Genomic DNA, 7,755 nt, shown 5'->3' with positions numbered 1-7,755 from the left:
TGGTTGACTGATATAATGTAAGAACATTAGCACAAGGAACATTTTCTTAGTTCTTGGTATACAGGTACATGTAAACACACACACACACATGTACTGTAACAATATATATTACTAAGTAACTAGGATAGCCCTCAGTGATAAAATTCTAGACCAGTAATATGACTACAGAAATGAATTCTGTTATTTTGCATGTACCTTTTAAAATTGAATATTAAAAAATGATTTACATTCTATGAATACTATGAATTTATGGAACATTTTGGGTTATGTGATGTATCTTTTGTTGTCATGAAAGACACATGGATTTCTTCTCAGCTGAATAATTTTTTTTATAACTGCATATTGAAGTTGTTCTATTTTGTGAAACTATATATTTATGACCAATTTTTTTTGTGTATCCAACTTATGCTTCCCGTGTTATTTTAATGGTTAAGCCACAGCACCAATTAAAATGTCCCCAAAACCATCTTTTTTTTTTTCAGAAAAAGACACAAACATTTATAGCAGACTTAAGATAATATTTGTTGGACAAAAGGCAGAACACATCCAGACTTATTACATGTACATGTATGTACACTATACTGCTGAAAAATCCATTCTTGCTTGCGAAGCATATCTAGACTATAGTGATGGTTGAATACTGTAAATTACAGATAATAAATTTATTGCTACTGTACTACAAAATTATCTCAACCATAAACTTTAGACATCGAAAAAATCCATTAAGACTTGAATTAGTCCATTGTATCAGGCATTCTGGAATTAGCAATTTTTAAGGGGGTGTCTTTTGAAAAATAGTTTTGAAATGTTCCATTTTTACAATTTGCAAAATTCAATGATTTTTTAGTGATCAATAACTTCAGGGCCTATAATTTTTATAATTTATCTGAAAAAGACGAATTATCTTTTTGTTAACTAAAAGATATAATTTTCTATTGGGTTGAGAATATTAGTTAAGGATACACAACCAAGATAGACTAGTACATTTGTAAGTAAAGTTAAATTCTCATTTTTTTGTAAACATATTATGTTGGAAAATTCTCAATCAATTTAATAGTTTTCAAGCAAATGCAAAATACTCTTTTAAACTCCGCTGCTCCTAGATTAGATTTACTTATTTTCCCCGAAAATTAGTCTGCCACTTTTCGAAAAACAAAATTCCTCTATACCGAGTCACATGTGCACCAGGTTACCGATTATTAGGCCATGTTGATTTGATTATATGGATGACATCCTCCGGGAACCCCAAAACTGATGCGCGCGTGCGAATAAAAAAAAGTTTTGCAAAAAAAAAAAGTTGTTTTCATTATTAAATCTACATGGTCATGAGGGTTGAACAAATGGTTTGGCGAATAATCTAGTCTTCAAGTTCATTTCTTTACAATTTCGTCTTTTTTCGTTTGATTTTGGCATTCTACGACATTGGTATGGTTTTTTTGTAACTTACGGTATATTTTTGCTCATTTTGCAACTGTTTTGTACGATTTACAGTATGGTTGAAAACTTTTTTTTTTGGAAACGGCCGAAAATTCATGCGCGCGCGGATGTCATCCATATAATCAAATCAACATGGCCTTAGTTATAAGGGCAAACCTGCCACGTGTACAGACTAGTCGTGATTTTTATTTATTCATATTTTTTTGCATATTCACACCTATATTATTTATACATGTACAAATCTCTTGCTGTTGTAGACTATTTACCGTTATCTCATTCCCAGGATGCATAGCGCCATAGATTCAGAATTATGCACATCAGCATTATATTTGTTGATGACAGAATCTAGAATTATAACAAATCCTTATCCTTTGATATTTGTATACTAAAACATATTTTGAATTATTTCGAGCAATAATATCTCTACTGGCAGACGGTCCAACGTTACCACTGTAAACAGTAATGTTATGAACCACATGTTCCATGTTTAGTACTAGAAAACAAAAGAACATGAATGTCACACTCTATTTTTTTTAGATTCGACCTGCAGTAATTCACTCAATTTTGGACACAAAATGCTGCAGCAACTCAAACAGAAAAACAAGCTGTATGACGTCAACAGTATGTCGTTATGCAACCTTTTCTCTGAAGCTATGCGCTATGCATCATGGGAAAACGGCAAGTAAAGGCAAACTTACCACGTGTATAGACTAATCGTTATTCTTCATATTTATATTCATACACAGATAGCTCTTTCTCTTGTAGACTGTACACCCGTTACCTGCTAGTACGGTGCAAAATGTACGAACAAGCCGAGCGTGTGAATGAAAGTGTCTATGCCGGATTTGTAAGGTCCGGTAACCGACCAACGGGCGGGCCGCCGTCGGCTGGTCATCAGGGTGGTCCTAGCGGGGGTGTCCGCCATGGATATGACGGTTCGGGCGTGAAGCAGGAGCCAGAAACGTCTTCAGACACCTACGAAGACGCCGCCGAGGCGGTAAAACTACAGGGGCCCCGGCTGAGGCAAGCTGAGCCGGCTCCGCTGGACGGAACTGGCCCGGCCGAAAACATGAAGCGTCACGCCAACTTACGTTCTTACACAACGGACACATCGTCAGGTAAGGCCACTCTGATTCAGTTTTATGGATGACATCCACGCGCGCATTGATTTTCGCCTTTTCTCAACAAAAAAGACACCTCCTCCGAGGCTCTGGCTCCGTAATCCGGTAGTTAGGGACGTTAGGGAGCCGGCGGCAACTACGGAGGACGGCACCCAGGCTGCCGAAGCTCCACGGAACTCAATAACCCATGATCAGTACAGGTCAGCATGTGTCGGCTTGTCGTAAAAGTGGCTATAAAGTACCGCAAATTTACAATGCCAGGTTTGTATTCCTGTGGTTAAGCAGCATTTTTTTTTGGCTGTTCTTTTTTAAATTCGCCCGCGCGCACTAGTCAGTAGGTCTCCAGAGGATGTCTTCCATAAAATTAAGACAGTACGGCCAAGATTTCTAACTTGTGAAAATGAAGGTATAGTTTTGTTACGACTTTATGTTTATGTGTATGTGTGTATGCGTGTGCTCGCGCGCGCGTGTGTGTGTGTGTGTCCGCGTATGTGTCTTTTTTTTCTTGCGGTAAGTAGGGGAGTGATAGCTTACATCTAGCGAAGTTTGCTGTTTTCACGTGTTTTCATTGCATGACCTCCTTGACAGCGGGCAGATGATGTTGCTTGCCCTTTAAAGAAAGACTACTTGTAGACACCACTTTGAAAGGAAAAAGGACACAAGATCTAGTTTGAAACATTTTTATTCATTATCAAGCAATTATTGTGGTTAAGTTTACCTTTCCTTTTTATCATGCTTGGTATTGTTCGAGTAAATTGTTATATACATTTGAACGTGTATTGAGTATGTTTCTTCTATATATGTGCAGGTAGTATTAAATATCACCGACATGCCAACATGTAAACCCTGGGTTAACATAATTTTGATGACAAAAAATAAATAAATGAAATCTAAATATTTCATGGAGGAATATGGGATCTCCAAATTCTTATTAATTCTAGTTCGCTACTTCAAGTAACACCCGGTTTACGAGACTTGTATCCAGACAAAATGTTTCATGTTTCACAGCTAAAATCTTACATTGAGTGTCTTTTGACAACAAGGGGTTTCATGTAAATCTGAAATGTCAAACTGAAACAAAATTACTTTTTTAGATGACAGTACGTACCATAACGAAGCTGGTGTGCGCCGTGCGATCCAAACCTTCCTTCGGGCCTACCGCTGCTGCATCGCCGCCAATTTTGCTGTGCTAGCTACCCTGGTGATGGTGGGCTTTGCGACAATAGTGTTCATTCACAACGCGGTAAATACTAGTGTTTATTGCAAATCCTGCTTGTATCTTCGTTGTATTTTCTTATATTTCAGTGCCCACATGCCCACAGACAATCAATCAATCGATCAATCAATCAATCTTTATTCAAACAACTAGCAGACGACAGTCTGAATTGAGTTGTTTTTACAGTTCATAGAATTGACGTTAAACAACACTAATAGTTTAAAAATTACATAATTTACAAGTTAATGACACAAATTCGGTAGGGAGCTATAATAATGCCTATTTACACAAGTAGAGGTAAAGGTGAATGCTAGCCGAACTCAATGCCCTCTTAAGTAAAAGCAGCTAAGAACTGTATTTAACTAGCGTTTAACAGCTCAACAATGTAGGGAATGGGCGATTTTTTGTACCGTTCTGTGCGGCAATACGGAGTGTCAAACTTATGTGCAGAACGTGTGCTTCTACCAGAGATATTCTGCCTTACTGGGGGCAGCCATTCACGAAAGTCAGAGTTCAAGAGAGATTCTGCAAATGTTCTACAAATTGTGCGGCGACGATCGGCCAGGGAGCTGAGGCCAGACGCGCCATGCCTTCAATTAATTGATGCAAAGCTTGATTAATCTTTTTTTCATCCTTTGTAACAACTTATTGAAGGACAACAAAGACATTCTATGTTGCTGAAACACTTTAATGTTTACATAAAGCGTTTAGTGCAATATTACATTACGGTATCAAAAGCTGTATTTGTTTGCTTCGAAGTTTTTATATAGTATAACGTTTCATATTTGAATTTAAAAACAAGATATTCGTACTCATGGTAAATGTATACATGTATATACACGCATCTAGAACAGCCCAATGCAGATTTAAAAAATTAAGAAAAGTAAAAAGAAAAGGTTTCTAAGTTCTATAAATTGAAAAAAAAAATCAATGTTTTAATGATGCTTCAGAGCTTAACTTTGTTTTGGCATAAAAAAGGACAAAAAGGATATTTTGTTTTCAAAATAGGATCAGTACCGATCGGTGTTCAAACCCGAAAAAAAAGAGAAAAATTCACCGGCTCCTGGCCTGCACCTTTCCATTGATTTTATAGTCGTTCACAAAAAAAAAAAAAAAAAAAAACTGCTAATATCTTACTGGTTCAATGTCTGACTTTTTTTTTTCTTTTCGTCTTTTACATATTTTTGTATCTTGGCCTCTTTAGGAACTTTCCACAGCTGTTGGCGTCCTGAAAAGTGAATGGGGCAACATGTCAGAGCTGTCCGCCACTGTTGACGCCCTGAAACGCGAAGTGAACAGCATGTCCATCACTATGGACAGCTTAGAACGCGACCTTGGCATCGAGCGGAACCGAAGTGCCGCTTTGGAGAAGCGTCTTCAGGAGATGAGCAAGACAACAGGTACGTTCATAAACTTAGTTAACTTTTTCTGTGTTTAACAGTACTCCACCTAGATTTTTTTTCTCATGTTTCTCTTTCTCCTGTCAGTTTGTAAAATGCATTCAATATTCTTCTTGTTTTTGACAAATTACTAGAAACCCCGTTTGGAGGTACATAAATACTCCAAGACTTTTATTTTTGGTAATTTTTTGGTACAGGATTTCAGAGTCGTTTGATTTGTTTTTTGCCATTTTTCGACAAACAATATATACATTGGGCTATTGAAGGAATACTTGATAATAAAGATCACCGTATGCGGGGATTTCGAGAACAACTCTACTAAAAAGCACAGTGTGAGGAATCAATTGATACTGGAGACCCGGCGACCTGGAAAATGTTGATATAAAACAGTATATTTTGGATTAAACGACTCAGAGTGAAAAGTCCTCAATGCTGTATTTGCTCCCGAACAAATGTCTAGCTAAATAGTTTAACAATATATTTTTTTCTACGAAAGTTGTGAGTAATAATCTGTCGTTATCTAGGGCCATCTGGACCTCCGGGACAGAAGGGATCCATGGGGCCGCCTGGTCCTAAGGGACCCATGGGGCCGGCTGGTCCTAAGGGACCCATGGGGCCGGCTGGTCGTAAGGGACCCATGGGGCCGTCTGGTCGTAAGGGACCCATGGGGCCGTCTGGTCGTAAGGGACCCACGGGGCTGGCTGGACAAAAGGGAGCTGTACAGAAGACCAGGCGAACCTCTTCATTCCGGCGTTTACTTTTAAATAATGGTCTCCTTCTATAATGGTTCACTAGTTTATAATGGTTCACTACTTTGCAATTTTTCACTTTTACGTAATTATGGTTTACTGGCATGTAATGGTTAACTACTGTGTAATTTTTCACTTTTACTTAATTAATGGTGCTTTACAATGTAATTATTAACTACTGTGTATTCATTCAATTTTACTTATTTAATGGTTAACTACTATGTAATGGTTAACTTTAATTGTGTAATTATTTACTTTTACGTTATGGTTAACTACCATGTAATGGTTAACTATTGTGTAATTATTCACTTTTACGTATTTAATGGTTAACTATTATGTAATGATTAAATATTGTGTAATTGTTTACTTTTACGTATTTAATGGTTCACTACTATGTAATGGTTAACTAGTGTGTAATTATTCTATTCACTTTTACGTATTTATAGCTACTATGTAATGGTTAACTACTGTGTAATTATTCACTTTTACGTATTTAATGGTTAACTACCAAGTAATTGAGAATCGACAGTCATTGAGAATGAAAGTCTTGTAAATTAATGAATGAATTCAAGATATTCTTTATTTGTAATAACATAACATTTGTAACGTATCCCCCCGCCAGAACAAAAATACTACAGAACTCTTTCCTTCGCCAGTCAATCAAACTCTATAACCAGACTGTACAAATAGAGTCTGGCACAAGATAATGGACCTTGTAAATATCTGGGTTGTACACCTACTGAACTGTTTTTATAGGTGTTGTAAATATATAGTTTTTTTTACATTTTATCTTGTAAATATCAACGCCATTCAGACAACATTGTATGTCATGTTTGTCTGTTATGTTTGGTATCTTGATAAAGAATTGAATTGAATTGAACAAGAAATCAAACGTTGGAAAACATGTATACACGCGTAATATGCCAGAGAAACGTACTATGTAAAATGTTCTTTATCTGAATTGCGGCAGCATGGTATACCGAGGAGGACTGGGCAGCAATTGTAGATGCAGGAGTTTCAATACACTAATAAAGGCACAGCGATTAAATTTACGTACCTTGTTTTTGGACTACTTGAAACGGATCAGGTATGAAATAATGACGAAAATGTGCTAAGAAATAGCAGTAAATGTCGATATCTATGATACAGATGATACAGTGTTGTTGAAGATATCTCTTCCGATCCGACATAACATTTGGAAACTACAGACGGGCTTATTTGCGACCTTATATGAAACGTTCTTTCAAAGTTCTATGCACAATACATTGGGGGTTTCGCGCAGGTGCAGTACGTTGGCCGACAGCTATGTGGATATGGTTTCGTCTTAGCGGCCTTGACCTCTGACCTTTCCCATAATCCTCTGCTCTACATGTGAGGTCGCTTCTTACATTTCATGACAATTTTACATCTCACAATAACAATTTCCGGCCTCATGAATATTAAAATAAAATATCACATTACATTAATGACACTCCATTAAACACAATGACTAATAACATATCATTAGATAATACAGTATAGAACGAACAAATATGCAACTTTCAGCTGGTAACAATCTACTACATAGTGCGCAATTTTACACCAGTATACATTAAAATGGTTGTTGTGTATCAGATACTTATCTTGTCTCCTCTCTTCATAGTTATCTGGTATCCACATTCCGGCATGGCAACAGACATACTTGCCCATTTTCGGCATGTTGACCACTTTCAGAGGGCAACAAATACATATCTTTTTTCCCAAAAATTAAGCAAAAATTAATGACCGCGCTGATGTCATCATGGTAAAATGCAGCATTTGTTTAAATTTTCTGTCTTTAGCAGTTCGTTGCT

The sequence above is a fragment of the Branchiostoma belcheri genome, unplaced genomic scaffold (genome assembly GCF_001625305.1).
Source record: "Branchiostoma belcheri isolate BF01 breed outbred unplaced genomic scaffold, Haploidv18h27 scaffold1, whole genome shotgun sequence".
In the NCBI taxonomy this organism is placed as follows: Eukaryota; Metazoa; Chordata; class Leptocardii; order Amphioxiformes; family Branchiostomatidae; genus Branchiostoma; species Branchiostoma belcheri.
Note: the sequence above shows the minus strand (reverse complement) of the source record.